The sequence below is a fragment of the Anopheles cruzii genome, chromosome 3 (genome assembly GCF_943734635.1).
Source record: "Anopheles cruzii chromosome 3, idAnoCruzAS_RS32_06, whole genome shotgun sequence".
NCBI lineage: Eukaryota > Metazoa > Arthropoda > Insecta > Diptera > Culicidae > Anopheles > Anopheles cruzii.
Window position 1 is genome coordinate 45,380,845 of NC_069145.1, and position 17,279 is coordinate 45,398,123.

Below are 17,279 nucleotides of genomic sequence, written 5' to 3' on the forward strand. Positions count from 1 at the left end.
GCGGCTAATCCCGCGACTGGCTCCCGTGACATTCTTGGCGTGTAATGGCGAAAGCACGTGAAGCCCGAGCTCGATGTCTGCCGCGGACGTCTAATGAAATTGTCTGGGGAGGGCGGTGGTCGATTAGCGCCCATCGTTTACCTGGCGCCTTCTACACGCGCCTTTTTTGCCGGTGTTCGCCTTCCTTTCGCGCGAGCCACTCTAATGCGGTACCTGCATATGCTGCAAAGTAATTGCACATCACCGAGGTGTTTAGCGTAATTCACTTACCGTCACAAACATTAGTTCTACACCTGAAGTGACTTCCGGTGTCAGAGTGTGTGAACGTGTCCTTCGCGACAGCACAGCCGTGACGCAGTGTGTGTGCCATAAATAATCGTTTGCACAAAGCAACATCGATTACAAGCAATAAATAAGGTTGGAGCCAGCTTTGCCCCACCACTCGGATGTGTGTGTGTGCCTGGAGAAATGTTGTGTGTGTGTGTGCGGTGGTTGCACCGTAAAGTTGGCGCCTTTCATCCTTCTCAAACTTCGACTGCACCGCCGGAAAGCTATAAAATTTAATTCAATTCGAGCGATAAAAGAAAAATGAGACTTGCCAAAGTTTCATAAATTGAATTACTTCTCGCGGCCTCGCGGGTTGCTTGGTTGTTATCCTGAATCCTGAGCCCCGGTTCCAGAGCGCTCGGCCGTGCCTGGCCGTATCGTAATTCGATCCTCATAATACGAGACCTCCACTGGGCCGTAGCCGGTTTTTTCCGTTTCTCTTCCGGCGGCTAGCCTGGAAGCTCCAAAATGGTTTCCACTTTTCTGTTCGGCCATTCCCGGGCACGCCGAGTCGATTTGGGTCAATTTTGGTCACGGTGCTTCTTTGCTAATTTCTTCGAAAACGGACGAAACATTCTCGTGCATTGCTCGTAGTTGATGCTACTAATTGCGACCCCCCATTGTCGGCGGGCCTTTCGATGGCTTCCGGCGCAATACGAAATACTCACTTCATTTCGTGTATTCTTAATCATAATGGCGTCGAGGTGTTATGGGGATCGGATTCAAAATTACGTCACGAAAAAAGCATCATTTCAATTGCGCCAAAATCGCCCAAATTCCATTACGGGCCGGCCAATCAAGACCACATCGCGTAGGATATTCGCCGTATTCCGAAGCACAGTGGGATACCGTTGGCCAAAAATCCCGTCAAATCCGCGAACACGTCGCGCACACGGTGGGGATTGTAATTTAAATGTTAATTTACACACGGTGCACCGCGGTGACGCGCCAAAGCATAAAGTGGCCCGCAGGACACCCGGTGTCCACCCGGTTCGGCGCAAATTACACCGTGCGTTTCCGTCCCGAGTCTAATTAAAAAATAAATTGATTTGCATAGGAAACGCAAACTAACATCAAAAGTGGTCCAGGTGGTCCGGGATCCGGGGTTCGGTCCGTGGTGTGTGAAGTGCCGCGCGTCGCACACATCACGAGCGCGACAGTCCGCGATCTCTCGCGCGAACCCGCGCGACCGTGGTAGGATTGGCTGGAAATTGGCTGAGCCCAGCAGAAAGCTCAGCGATTTCGTAGATAATTGCCAGTCGCTGAGACACACACACACACACACACAGCGCGAGCCGAGTTTCGTCGGCGATTCCGTTTCGTCGAGCTAAGCACTGTTTGCTCAACAAATATTGGCCCTAATTCAATTCCAATTAACATATTCTCCTGAACTTACACGGAAATTAACATAATTTCGTCTCGTCGGTTTGCATTACGCGTTCCCGGTGGCATGGCCGCCTGGCCACGGTCATGCAGACCCCGAAGGATCGACCGCAAAGTTCTTCCGGTCGGCGGTGACAAAAAGCACCCGGCCCGGGCCCGGGCCCGGGTGCTGGGAGTAGTTGAAAAATTACAGCTTCACGCACAGCCCACGAAACTAACGGACACGTAATGGGTAAGCGTCGAGGAACAGCAACATAATGGTTTGCCCTTGCTGCATCCTGGTTCGGGGGAACGCGAACGGTAGGAAGATAGGAGTGAAAGATAACTGTTAAACTGTTGTTGTTCACACTGTGAAGTGGGATGTGAGGGGCAGAGAACAGAATAACCCCCGACGAGCCTCGGGTCCCCAGGACCGGGTGGCTGGAATATTTCGGTCTAACCAAAGTAATCCGTCATTACCAGCGGATACCAGCGGATACCAGCGGATGTGGTGCTGTTATTGCTCGAAGATCCTGAAACAATGCGGGTCCGGGCGCAAGGACGCACGGGAAAATGTGTAAAATTGTCAGCGTGCTGTCAGCGCCGAGCGCGGCAGGGAAAACTATTTCGGCGACCCATCCGAGGATGATGAAGCCGCTTTTTTTGCTGCGCAACCAGCGTGACAACGGCCCGGCCTATTAAGTGAAACTTTGCAGGACGGCCACTTATGCTGTGGCCTGTGCGCGGTCCTTAATTATGTCGAGCCATAAATCCAAATGAAACGGAATTGGCTGTAACCGTGGGTAGAAGTGTGTAATAAACATGTTCCGAGTGATGACGGAAATAAATGTTAATTATCTATGACACAACGTTGACTTGTTACGAGCCAATGAGCGAACCGTTTCGAGGAAACTCGAAAACGATCGATGCTTAATTCGAATTGATTATGTGAAGATGACTCTTTAAGCTTCGGCGGGTGTGTTCTAGGCTGTTCCATAAGTTCGTAGCCTCGACAAGAAAAATACATTTTTACGAGTTGAAATACACTTTACTATTCAGTATGGCCTTCCTGAACCTCAATACACTTGTTTCCAAGAGACTCCAATTTATAAATTCCATTCCTGGATTGATAATCTGGAAGGGCTTCAAAATACGCTTCTGCAGCTGCTATGACGTCAACATTTGATGAAACATGCTTCTCACGCTTGTTTTTTTTATTTACCTGAAAATAGATGGAGGTCGCTAGGGGCCAAATCTGGTGAATGCAGTGGATACTCCAACAATTCGAACTATAATTCAAAGATTTTTGCCATTTTCAAAATGCTCTTGTGACACGGTGCATTGCCCTGGTGAAAGAATATGTTTTTCTTCTTAAAACCGGGTATTTTTTCACAAATTTTCGTTTTCAGTAGGTCTAGAATATTAAAACAATATTCAAAATTTATTGTTTTATCAGTTGGCAAGTAATCCGTTAACAAAATTTCATTCATCCCACAAAACCCACAAAACTAATGCTAACATCTTTTTAGCCAATTTCTGGACGTACTCGTTTTGGAGCCGAAGAACCAGGTTCAAACCACTCCTTAGACCCTTTTTTGATTCAACTCAGAAATAATAGACTCAACTCAGAATAGTGTTTAAACTCAGAAATCGTCCTTTCAACCCCCTAAATCAAGGCGAAAAAAACTTCACATACTTTCATATGAAGAGTGTACCAATATAGCAAAAAAAATTGGACTCCTAGCAACGCCATATCTTATCGAGGCTACGAACTTATTGGACACCCTAGTGTTTCACACACTTTTCGGTGCACTTTCACACACTCCGGTGCACGGGAACGTTCCAAGTGAATACAAACGACGTTCGGTTTTTGTTTATTTCAAACGAATCATTACAAAACCCAAAACTGTATTGATTTCAATCATGAACGGTTTGGTTTTATATTTGGCATATCAAAATCGTTGCGTAGCAATGAATGAACTCATTTTTAAAATAGAAAGCATACCAACCATTCAAAATATCACATAAAATATATGATCAAAAGTGAAACAGTATGCCACCACTTATTAATTGCGTGTTCAAAATTTGCAGCATTTATATGAATGAATGGAGCCTTCAACAATTGATTCGATGCAATTTATATTCTCGAATGAATGACGCCAGCTGGAACGTGGTAATAGTGGCAATATAATAATGAACTTTTTATGTCAATTACCATCCACACAAAAGCGCGTTCAATTGCTCGTTTTCATTCGCGTCAAGCACTTTCGTTGGGCCGCCTATTCGTTTGCCAACATCAAAGACCTACACAGTCCTCTGTTTGTTGTTGCACTGTTGCAATGTACGCGTACTCCACCTTTGCATATTAACAGTTGCTAGCAATACGTGAATATTTAACCCCACAATACAACATGGGATACTTAAAGCTCAGTTTTTTCCAAGTGCTAGATAAAAAATACGGCTGAGTTGAGTTTCAGGATGTTACAAGAACTCATTCCAAAATACACTCGCAAAGGACGATAAAGTAATTATTAGATTCGCTGCCTGACGCGAACCTTCCTAGCCGTAACTCTTGTCTAAGGCACGTGCACACGCAAGCGCATCTTCGGCGGCACTAAATTTATCGCCCAACCACACGGTCAGCGAGAACTTGACTGATAATTCACCACCTAATCCGACCCCACAATGCCTGGCACGTCGTTTGGCTTAGTTGCCGAAAGATTATTTATTGCAAACCTGCGAGGGCCAAAATCACGAGCACGATATATCCCGGACCGTCGCAACCCCGGACCGGTGCAGGACCGGAGCGGCTTAATCATTAACAGCATCTGTCGCAAATTACACGCGACCTGACTACGCGATGACACTCGCCATTGGCACAGAAACCAATTAGTGACCCCCAAATCCCTCCGGTGGCCTTGGGAAAGTCAGCGCCCTCAATGCGCCCTCTGCTGGCAGGACTCATTAGTGTAAGATCCTCGGCCTCGGCTATCAGTGCGTGTGCAGCAGCTCTTCGGTCGGCGATCCGGATAATAACTTTTCAATCCACCCCCTAAAAAGCGTCCGCCAACATCTCGGCGCTATCCGTCCGGCCGGGCCGGGGGAGGATCAAAATGGTAATCCACACGGCACGACAAGTAATGCGAAATACCCGGCCCGACGGCCTGTCGACGCGGGAGCCCAATTTGTCGTGTGTAGCGAGCTGTCTTATCGAACGACCACTCATCCAATTAGGTGCATAGCTGCCGGTGGTACGCCGGGAATGGTGATTGGAATCAGTGGCTACATCGCTCGCGGGGAAGTTAAATGGTTGCCGCCGTTGTTGGGACTCGAACCGGACCCGATAACATCGAACCACGCCACGCCATATAGGTTGAAGGTGCGAGCCTGTTTACACCGATCACGCAAACCTCGCCGCGTCACGTCTGCGGCACTGGGTCGCGTGACACGTCCTGGCCCTACAAATGATGCCCTAAAGTGTGTCTTGGGACGAGCAACGGTGCGCTGCTCGCTAAGTATTGCCCCGTTATCGGTAATATTCGATCAACTCCGGGAACGGCCGTGCCCAGAAATCCGGCTCCCTCGGCAGGGGCAAGCTGTGTTTCCGGTGTCCTCTCCCGGTTCACCGGCAGGGCCGACGCCGCCGGCACCCAATAATAAATGTTTGGGATTAAAACGCGCCCAAAATCGATCGGTGGCCCACGCCGCCGCCGCTATCCCCGAAACCGATGCGACAATAAACACGGAACCAAACGGAACGGCGAGCATAAAAAGGTGGCTCGGGAACACTCGGCTCGGCTCGGTAAACTTCCCAATGAATCATGATTATTAATCACACCCCTAAACGACCGTGACATCATGATTATTCATACCGCCGGCGGAGCGGACCCATACGCGACCCAATCGCCACTTTGTTGCTATTGTTGTTCCGGCCCGGCGGCCGCACACAACTGACAGAAAGAAATTTAAGTGCTAGGCTATTAGCACGACCCACACCCGCCGAAGAAGTTGGTGCGGCCCGAAACCCGATAGTGCGTCCCTCTGAAGGCTAGAGAAGGTGATTATGGGGAAAATTGATTTCTCTGACTCATAAACATTTCCTGCCCTAGGCTTTATGTTGGCACCGTCTGGTCGAGGGTACTCCTGATGAGTACGAGTAGTGTCCTAACCTGGGTCATTTTGTGGCCGCCCGGTCGTTGTCCACACAAATTTATCGCCTTTCTTCTTTTGGGGTGGACCAATGAATGCAGCTTAAGAAATTAACACATTACTTCTCGTATCGCTCCTTATCGACTTGGTGACTAGGCGACTAGGCGAACGGTTCGACTTGGCCTTTTGGTTATGCTGTGTGACTAGTTTTCAAAACTCCTGCTTCCTCGCTCGAGTAACAACTTTATAGCCATCTGTCAGTGTCAGACTATGGCACGAAGTTACGCCGTACGTACCGACGGTTAATGAACGGAACGCTACGGAACGGGCGCAAGGAATTAGGAGCCCTAGATCGAGCCCAAGGATCAATCTCCGACGCAGGTCGGGTCCGGAGCCCCGCCGGGGAACACATTCAACACTTCTGCCTATCGACGACGATCAATTTCCTTGCGTTCGTTTGTATTCCTCACGTCCAGCCCAGCCCTCGTCCAGCCCAGCCCTCGTCCAGCTCCTGAGGCTCTGAAACTAATGCTTCAGGCATGCGTGCGTGTGTGCGCGCATACGTGTTGTTTGTTTTGATAAATGTGCCCGCATCCCAACAAAGAAAAGGACCAGATCGATCAAGAAGCTGACATTTCAAAAAACAAACACACATACAAACACGCACAGCCACCAGACATCAAGCCCACATGTTCGGTGGTGCGCTGGTGGGCGCAGTGGGAAGAAGTCAGACCTCGGAACGGTGCCCGGGAGCAGCGACCAGAAGAATTACGACCATTTGTTTTCGACCGGCCCGAGCCGGGCCGGGCCGGACCGTGGGCCGTATCTCGGAGGTTATGCGCTGACCTTCCCAATCGGCGCCGTAGGTGCGGCCGGCGACGGATCATTCCATCCGCCGGTCCAGGAATCGATGGGCAGGAATATATGTGCTATAAATACTAAGCCCAACGCGGGTCGGTCTAAAACGGAGGGACCCCGTTCTCGCACTGTACCTCCGTTTCGGATTTCGGGTGTGACGGCGGGTGTCCTTCCCGTACTGCCAGAAGACGATTCCGACGGTGTATTGGATTAAAATTTCGAGCCCATCGACCGCAGCCACGCACCACCTGGATCGAGGAATGCAGGGCACCCTAGGGCAGGGTTCGCTTAATTTATGACCTCGAAACCGCTCGCACGTACCACCGCAAGGATGTTCGTGGAAGTGTGCCTCGGTGGACAGTAATTTCGAGCTGTAGGTGTGCGTGTGTGAGCGATTCTAGCGATTGATGGATGAGAAGGAATCATATGCTTCGTCGATGTCGAACGATGTACGAAAACAATGATTTGCGCTTCGTCTGAAAAGATCGCTTGACAAACGACGTCTCGCCCAGGGACACAAATCATTGCAACAGAATTATCGAGATCACAATCAGCGTACGGGGAGTGCAGTTCTTAAACAGACTCTGCCCACGAAAAGAAAGAGTCTATTAGGTGTGGTGGTAGGATGTAGTCTAAAGGTCCTACGGGTAGATACAATTAACGTCAAAGAGTTCAAGGCAGCATTTGAGAGAGCTTCACATCCGTTATTGACCTCGAAACTGCCCGAATCGGGTGTCTGTCCGTTGCTTGTAAGTTGGATACCTATCACGCCGTGTCAGGGTTAATCAGGCCATGTCTACGGCGTTCCCCAAAGAAGCAACTAGGGTCCGCTCTTGTTTTTGCTGTTCGTCAATGATCTGACTCTTCGGCTTCCTCCTGAGTCTCATTAACTTTATGCCAGCGATCTTAAGTTGTTAGGTTGAATACCATTAGGCGTCCGTGTAGAATTCTTGGCTTTGAATGAGCACTGATTTCCAGGATGCAGTGTGTCCAGGAAATCTTGACTTTCCGTATTGACATTCCTTGCACAGGTTAACTTTTTCGCTTCTGCTCGTTGTTTGAGATGATGACGACCTTACCTAGAACCCAGAATTGCTGCACTGTCGTCCGTCGTCCAGATCTAATGACCCGTTTCGGGTTGTTTGTCTTACTTATAATTGACTTATTGACTTTTATACATCTCTTAGTCAGTGTCGTAGTGTTTCTAGCTGTCATAGTAATTTCAAGTTACTGTGAAGACAAGAAACTATAAGCCCTATAAGTTATTATTGAAGTTATATTTACGTTTTATTTAAATTGTGATTTTTATTCGGGGGTCAGTTATATTTAAGTTTATTTCTATCCAGGTGATATTTAACCTTTAGCTATCCACCAAGGGCACGTTGCCCCTGGTGGACAACACGCGATCCGTATGGTGTGACTCGTAATAATCTTCTGTCTGTAATGATCCTATCTAAACTAATTCCCTGCCTTTTTATGTTATTGTGTGTGATCGATCAGTCACCTAAACTGATAAGGATCTGACGGTGAGTGGCCCAGCGCTTGGGTTCTCACTAGATTTGCAAGCCCAACGCTAACTTATTTATATTAGGTCTAGGTGTTAATTCCTGCCGTTTTTATTCGATATTTGTGATCTAACTACAACAACAAAACGAACTACATTAATGAAAGTATTTTCCGTGGTTTGCTACTACTTTCTGCTATCTTTTAGGTAGTTCCTCGATTCCGTGTCGATTAAACTTCTTATCTTTAGGAGCGGTCCCCTTAGAGACCTATTTTTCAATACTTTCGTAAGAAGTGAACACCTGTGCTGCCAAATCGTTACTCATGCAACGGAACAAATACTATTCCGAAAGAGCAACATCTGGTGAACACAGCGGGGGGTTTATAAGTTCCCATCCGACATTTTCGAGATAGGTTTTGACCGGTTTTGCAATGTGGGGTCGAGCTTTGTCATTTTGAAAAATCAGCTTGTCATGTCTTTTATCCCATTCTCGTCGTTTTATGGCCAAAGCTTGCTTCAAACGCATTTTTTCTTGTTGATGGGATTGTCCTTCAATAATTCCATTAGGTTCTCAAAGCTCAAAGTACACCAAACCTTTCATATCCCACCATTTGCACAGCTCAACCGTTGCGCAGTGAATATTTCAATTTGGTTGCAATGAACCTGGTTCACCAGGGCTTTTTGCGTTCAGGATTGTCGCAATAACTCCCCTTTTCTTCACCAGTGAAGATTCGGTACAAGAACTCCTTTCTTTTCTACAGTGCATTTGAAATTCGTAAATTGTTTTCCTTCCTTCAATGTCTCTATTTTCAGTTCATGTGAAACCCATTAAACATTTTTCTAATCATTCCCATGGCACTCAGGCATTGGGAAACTGTCGTGTGGTCAACTCCTAACATTTCTGCAAGTTCTTTATGCATCTTACATGGATCTCGCTCGAGCAATAATTCCAACTCTTCATCATTAACCTTTTTTGACTGTTCAGGTCGCTCTTGGTTTTGCAGGCCAAAATTACCTTTTTTTAACCGTGCAATCCACATCTGACACATTTTCTCAGCAAGAGCATATTCAGCACAAACACCCATAAAAATATGATAACTTTCGGTAACACTTTTCGTCATATTAAAGTAATCCCCGCAAAAACACCTTATCAGGAACAAAACTTGACATGTTCAAATGCTTAAAAAAAGTGTTGTGTACATTTTGAGCAGACAATCTATACTTCGTTAGATGCGATATTACAGTAGCTATCAAACACATATTTCATAAAAAAAATATTTGTTATATTTAGTGAGTAACGTCATCTATTGTAAAACGGCAGTAATTAACACCTAGACCTAATAATATTACTATAGTTATAGCTTACGACTATAACTTTGATACTCAATTTAAGTAAATAAATTTAAAGAATAATGTGTCCTTTGGATGTTCCGTTCAGTTATCTCCAACAGTTTGCTCAATTTGCTGCCTAATTTGAGCGAATTGAAAAAAAAATTATTTCTCTTTAGTTTTATCGACCAACTCAATTTAACAATTTATAAATACGGCTCATTCCGATCCTCTAAGACAAAACTCCTCAATGTAGCCCATATTAGGTTCTTATCAAGTTGCCAAAAATCCTACCCATTTAACGACTAAAACATTTATCGAAACGCTTTTTTACAACCCCCAAATGATTAAAACCGCGCACAATTCAATACGCAATTACGTACCTCCGACAAAAGCTCTGTTTCCCTTTCATGGATGTAAGCGATTTAAATGTTCCTTTGCTGCACGCCAACTCAAATCGACCCCAGTGGGTTGCGTGCTGAAAGCGGAATGATAACTAATTACGATTTTGGATGGCTATCGTGCGTGCTAAGAGCTCTTGTCTTCGCGGTTGGATAGGCACCTCCCGGCCATCCAACGTTAATCTTGATGCTTGTTTACCAAGTGCTCGAACTGGACTTAAAACGTCCTTCAACTGTGCTCCGCTCCATTTGCATGCATCTGTTGAATATTTTGTCCTCGGGCCGGCCACTTGGAAACCAAAGCTCCGGGCGTTACCTAAGAATACGGTACGGTTACTTTGCATGTTCCTGACCCACAGCAGCCACCGTTCCATGCCAACGGCAACATTGTGGTTGCTACCGTCGTGCAAGGCATTGGTATTCTTTGAAAATGTTTTTTTCTACCGAGCTCCCTGTGTAGCGCATCAAGAAGCGTTCGGGTGGTGCCTGTGGCGCTCTCGCTAGCGTCAAAGGAAACTGACCAATTTTGGCCAAACTCGGCCGCATTTCGCTCGCCAACAGTCGTCGGTTATTGGTTCATTGGTTTGATTTCGCTCAATTTCCCCACAAAAGCACTGCGGGACAGTGTTTAGCCGGCGGTGGATGGCATTACTGCTGCACTGCCACCCCGCGAGGTTCCTTTCGCACGTTCGGATGTTATTGAACAAACATCAAACGAAACCGGGAGAGGTGCAGATTAAAGCCCATCGTTCCTTTACCCGTTCATAAACATCGTGATTTAAAGGTGATCGGACGGCGTCGAAGGAAAATACCAGCCGCAGTCCATGGTACCCCATGGCGAGGACCTGCCATCCGCCAAAAAACAGGGATTACGGAGCGACACGGCACCCGAGAAAGGCATCCCTTCTCGGGCAGCATGGCTGGCTCATCGGTAGGTAAGCGTCAACGTGCCAATATCAGCTACATCGTGCGTCGATCGGATGCATATTTCGTTTAGCCTAGAATTTATCCTCGGAACAGAGTCCACCATTCTCCTGTTGCGGCCCCTAACACGGTGAGTTTGAGGCGATCCAGTATCCGGTTCCGTACGCATCGTTCCACAAACAACCCGACGACGACGACGGCTCGACGTCGGTGCTGTGAAGTATCAAAACAAATGCACACGGCTCCGGATCGTAAGTCCTGAGTCCCGGACCGGAGGTGGCTGCTGTGGCTTCCCAGAAGGTGCGTTTTTTGCCACTCGCCTCGCGCTTTGAAGGCGCCATTTCGAACCTCTGTTCGAGGAGTAGAGCAGGACGATACGGTGACGGTGTGCCCGGGGCTACAACGCACCACCAGAGTGCATTGGAATTGCACCAAATCGATGCTTTGATTGCCAGCCAGAGCCGGATCATCATCTAGACACGCGCGCGCGCACACACCGTACCGTATCTTCGTCATTTCCTGCGAAAGCAAACGGGCACACCAAGCTCTAAAAACGGGACCAGCGGCTCGTCTTTGATGGCTGCCCGCTTGCGGTGACTTTCGTCGCCGTACTCCGCCGGATACCACATGGGGAGGAATGCTGAATATTGGAACGAAAGAATGTAAGCAAATCATGCGCTGCCCACCACTGGAGTGACAGTAATTACCACGATATGGCCAGTGTTGGCCAAAGACATCCTTCCCACCGTAACCGTGTCCTTCTTTCATCAGGCGAAAACGCCACAAAAACCTCAACGTCCTCGATAGCTTCACCAGTGGGTTGTGATGCCATCTGAGAAGTAATATGAGTTTTTCTCGTCAAATTGCACTTCAAACTCAGTCAACGATACATTGGAATCGCTTCTGCTTCTCCTCGCACCAGCCTAAGAACGGTACGGACTCTCCCGTGGTTGGTGCGGTTGTTTCTGTTAGCTCTATTTCTGTGGCGTCACGATGCAGCATACCGGCATACGGCGCATGATGCAGGACTCATAAAGCCCGGCAGTACCCGACGGCGGTTTGCGTTTGGAAAAGTTTGCCCGCTCGACACCCGTCCGCTGGAAGCGATACCAGTGGCTCGAACAAATAGAGGAAATGTTTTCCGTCGTGATCAACGTTAATCATGCAGCACGATTGATTGGACGGCCGCAGCAGTAGGGCCGAGATTCCGACGAGTCGGGCCTGTTTGGAAAAAACGGCTTGGAAATCGCTCTTCGATCTTCATCCCTTCGGCGGGTTGAAACGCGTCGAAATCACGCCTCTTCGCCTCTTCGTACGTGTGAGTGCGTAGCCGCCGGCAGGCGTGAAGACACGCCTGCGCCACTGCGTAGGAGCCGTAAAACGAGCGTAAACGATTTATCATTTCAGATAGAATGAATAAATTATCGCCCGGCAGACTCCGGGCGACGCAAGGATGTGTGACGGGGTCTTTCTTGCACCACAGAGCTCCGCGACCAACCAGCCGAATGCGAACGAAACTTTGTCCTGCGCCCGCATTGTGGTGCACCGGCAGGAGTCGGCACGTGATGCACGCGCCGGGCTGACATTGTCCCGATTCCGGGTCGTCACCACTTTTGGCGACTGTCGCTGTCTTGTAACTGCGAAACCTGCGGCTTCGGGAAGCGTTTACGCTCGACGTTCAATCATTTCCTTGCCGAGCCACAGAGCTGTCCGGGCGCTGGGGTAGCATAATTAACAACGATTCGCGCCCCAGGACCGGCACGAATTCATAGAAAATTAAAACAACGAAAAAACGTGCTCGCGAATTCGACCGCAGCCCCTCGCCGTTTAGTAAACTGCGGAGCTGCAAAATAAAAAAGGAGGGAAAAGAACCCTACACCTGAAGCGTGCTTGTGGTCGAATCGTGGATTGGAATTAATTATCAACTAAATGGGCGATGCCCGGGGGCGATGGAGAGGAAAATATTCTCCGGAAGCTGGTCGGGAACGGTGGGCGAAATTAATAGCAATTCTTATCCGTAACGGGTAATCCGGTTCCGTCGTTCGTTCGGCGGAACCGCATCAGGTGTTTCGAAGAATTCGCTGACCGCCGGAGAGGCCGTGCCGTTGCCGTCGTCGACAATTGGCCTCGTGTAAACTCGCTTGGAGCCCGCTTCTGGAGGGTTGAAGATTAAATTACATGGCGCGGGTCATGGCGCCGTAATAGAGAGCCGGATTCCGAGTGTATTATAATAATCTGCAAAACAAATTGGTCACTAAACAAGCGCAATCACCACTCCAAAAATCCTTGCCCGAGTGCCCGGCCAGCCCAGGCCGGGTTTCGGTTGCCTTGGGATTAAAATCGGAAGCTCCGGCGGCGGCGGTCGCTCGTGAGCACCGACTCGTCTAGAATGAAAAAACAGGCTGCTGCTGCTGCTGCTGTGTGGGTGTGGGATGGCAGGAAGCCCATCGTCCTGTAACAAGTTCAAATAAAATGCCGAGCATAACTGTGCGGCACGCCGTCGTCGGTGGTACCGCGATTTGGTCATTTTGTTTTCCGGTTAGTTTTGTTTTAATATTTCATAGTTCCAATCTTTACCTCGGTGCGTGGTGTAGTAATGAGAAATCTGGCAACCTTTCTCCGTGGCACACGTTTTTGTGCTTAAAACCGTTTCCAGTTCGTGGTGTTTACTTTCAACAGACCAACGCTAACTATCTTTAATAACTCCTTGCAGTACGATGATAAGATGCTTAAAACTATTGAAAATAATTACCAGAAATTGTTTAAACAAAATATGTGAGTAACAATTGCTATCGAATCAACAAATTTGGAACAGCTAGGAAAAATATTTTTACCGAATCTGAAGAAGTTGTGAAAAACAACACACATCACGAAAATTAATGAGCTAGATGTGTAAATACACTTGAAGTTTATTTTACGCAACAAAACGGTGCAAAGGAACGGTGGCATTTCTTGTTCGTTTATAGGACAGCAGCACTCGAAACATCTTAGAGGTAGGAAACAAATATGCTGCCCAACCCATCGCACGACTGAACCGAAACCGTTTGATCAAACGTTTCGAACGGAAACGGAAGCAAAGCTCATCGAGAGCTCGGCGATCTCTTAGACGGTTTGTTGTTTTAATTATTGTGACCAATTTAATCAGTTTGGCCAGGCATGACGAGAATAGCACGGCTCGCACGGCTTACAGGTCCCAGTGTCACTCCGCTACACACGCGCCGCTTTGTCTACGTACAATGTGTGCAGAGCCTGAACCTGGCCGGCCACTGGACTGTGCGCTGATAATTAAACCTAATTGTTTGCTCTATTTTAATTAACTGAGGAGCAGTTATCCTGGCGATCCTGGGGCGCGCACTCGGCGAAACCTCGGGCGCCAACGCTCTCTCTCCCGCTCCCGCCGTTGTGTGTGTGTGTGTTGGCAATAGCTCAGGTGTCCTTGCGGTCCTTGGGGCGGACCGTGACGATGCGCTGGGGCAACAATTTCGACGGTGCTGGAGCCAGCACGGCTCAGCCCAGCCCGACTCCGGGGCCAACTGACAGACAGACAGACAGACAGACAGTCGGACGGACGGACGGACGGAATGAACCACTTTTCTTATTTGCATACAAATTTCCACACCTCGAGCACCGCAGAGAAAATATTGCCGAAGGTTTTGCGCTCGGCCGACACCGAGAAGGAGCGCGAACGGCGCGAACTGCAGTAGGAGCGTGTCAGGATTCGCGTTTCTCTGGCCAGCAGCAGCAGGGCGCCAATGAAACAATCTGGCCACGCTCCAAAATGCTCAGTTGACCAAAGGATGGTTAATTAACTACCGCCGGGCGCCGTCTGCGTGTAGTTAGGAAAATTCGCCTTTCTCGTTTACGCAGCAAATACTTTGCCGAACTCCATATTGTGCCGAAAGTTTACGGCTTTCTGGCAGCTTCAATCCACAAGATTTTAGAGAGAATGGTGCCCCTTCGACCTGGCCGGGCACGACCTGCCAAGGAGCTGGTTACACAATAGCTCTAGCTGAATTTCCAAAAACAAATCGAATCAGTAAATCGCAAAGCGAACCGCCAATCAGAATAAATTATGAAAAAACCAATAAATGCGTACAGTTCTCAACCACCCGAAAAAACATACTTTTCGTGACACGCGATACATTCAATTATCTTCGCTAGCCTTTTCAAACGTCTGCGTCTTAAGGAAGTTGTCCCGTCCCGTGTAGGTCCTGTGCGGCTTCTGCTCGAAGTAGGGCCATTGCAAGCTTTTGACTTTCCGACTTTTCGTCGTCAGGGTCGTTCTTCGAACATAAGAGCTCCGGTTTTAGCATTGGATCTACACCGGGTCACCCTCTGCAGCTGCAGTCCGAGCTGCAGTCCAGTGCAGTCAAATTCCTTTTCCTTTTCCAATTAGTTTGCGATGGCGAGGCGAGGGGTTCACGAGTTGCGTCCTGAAAAGAATCCAATTAAACGATTCCTTTCCTTTCCGGGAATCAATGCACTCGCTCAGGAAATCACTTAACTCATAGTTTCGCTACCGTTTTTGGCCAGGGGACGGCAATTTGTTGCAGGCGACAGTACAAAACCGTTTTGGCGAGCGAGGCTTCCGTCGCCGGAAGTCACCTTCCGGGAACCGAGGAATCGAGCCAGACAAGGATTAGTAAATTTTTGTGTTAGTTCACCTGTGCAGCGAAAGTTTCTGCCCAAACACTGGAAACACATAAAATACTTACGAGTACATCGATTACGTGAATAAAGGAAAAGTGGTGCCGAAAGTTTCCGAGAAATTAGGAAATAAGAACGGGATAATGTTTTGACACAACTTTATGAACAGCAACACACAGCACCAGCGCCGGCCTTAAGGTAAGTAGATTGGAAAAGTTTCTCTCGTCCGTGCTCGTCCGTGCCTTACTTTACATACGGATGGTACGAGCGTTTTATCGAATGTTTCGGGCTCTAAAGGTGCTTTTCTCATAACATTTCGATGTGAACCATATTTGAATGGCTTCTGCTCGAGGTGCGGTGTGCCGTTTTAACTGCTGCTCTGTAAGACATGTCCAAACAACCCACAAACAGCTGGAATGGTGCAATTACATAAGAACGGTACATTATAACCTATCAGCTAGGAACAGGTGTTTAACTAATCTTTGCAACATTTGCATTTGCATGGAAACTGTGTCGAAAGTTGTTGGCCAGGTTGGGTTTTTTGTCTGCGGTAACCGCTTCGGATCGGTGGCAAGTTCTTGGAAAAAACTCTAATTATGATTATTCTATTCAATGACAAAGCAAACAATTCAGCTATCCCTGAAATCTCCGAGCCGCCAGATGCTCAAAACACGCCACTGCATATTCAGATACGAGTGCTCGCATACGGACATCGGAATTGGAATTTAATTTTTATGTATCAACAAACACCGCAGCTTATTACGCTCTGGAGATAATCTTTTCGCAACGAAAACAAACATCCCAACATCTCGAACTCCAACCGTCCTGTTACCCGGTGCGGAGTCGTAGGGCACGGAACACTACGTCTGTCTATGCGCCACACTCACAGGGATATCATTCATGGGCAATTTGGAGTGCAACATAAATTGCCTGCCATTCGGGCTAATAACTTCCTTTCGGACCGGTGTTGTTGTTGTCGAAAAATGGCAAACGCCAGCGATTTATCGTTGTGATTAAGATACCTGTGGGAAAGATTAAGGCCCGCCGGTGAAGCCGGAAAGGGCCGAGGCCGAATGCTTGATTGTTCCGCCCTCAGAGGGGTGATAAGGTTTGAAAATGAATATTAATAGACCATGGCTAAGGGCCAGTGGTCCTGCTGGCGTGCCGGCTAATGAAGAGATCGATTTCGTTTCAAAGTTGCCTCCGTGATGAACCCATTTGCCTATTTTACGACCAACAAAACGATCAACGGTCGATAGGAGAAAATAGTTAGGAATCGGGTTTTGTTGGTTGTCATTTTTACGATAGAATTATAAGCCTTGCAATCCGAAAGCACGTCCAGCGACACAATCGACGTGCGTACGGGAAAAGTATGTAAAATTCTTTTTCGTTTCCTAAATTACGCGGTGCTTCGGAACGAGTGTACCGGAGCATATCACGGGTACTCGAGGGTGGAAAGCTCATTAAAATATACTCAGCAGAGTAATTGATATTCTTCCTGCGACCACCGTACTGTGGTCAATGTTTATTAATTCACGGTTAACCATTCTGCAAGCACATTCGACCTACATTATTCAGACCAGTGTCGGGTAAGCAAAACCGAGAGCCCGCTCTCTCCACTGATAATATTTATTCAAATTCAACATCGGCACTGAGTGGTGGTGCTTATTTATGATCGAACACCGAATTATTCTTCCGCCAGCATGGCACGGATGCACGCACGCTTCGCGGTGTCCGAAGAACCCACCGGAATGCAACAGCTTTGGCATAATATTGCC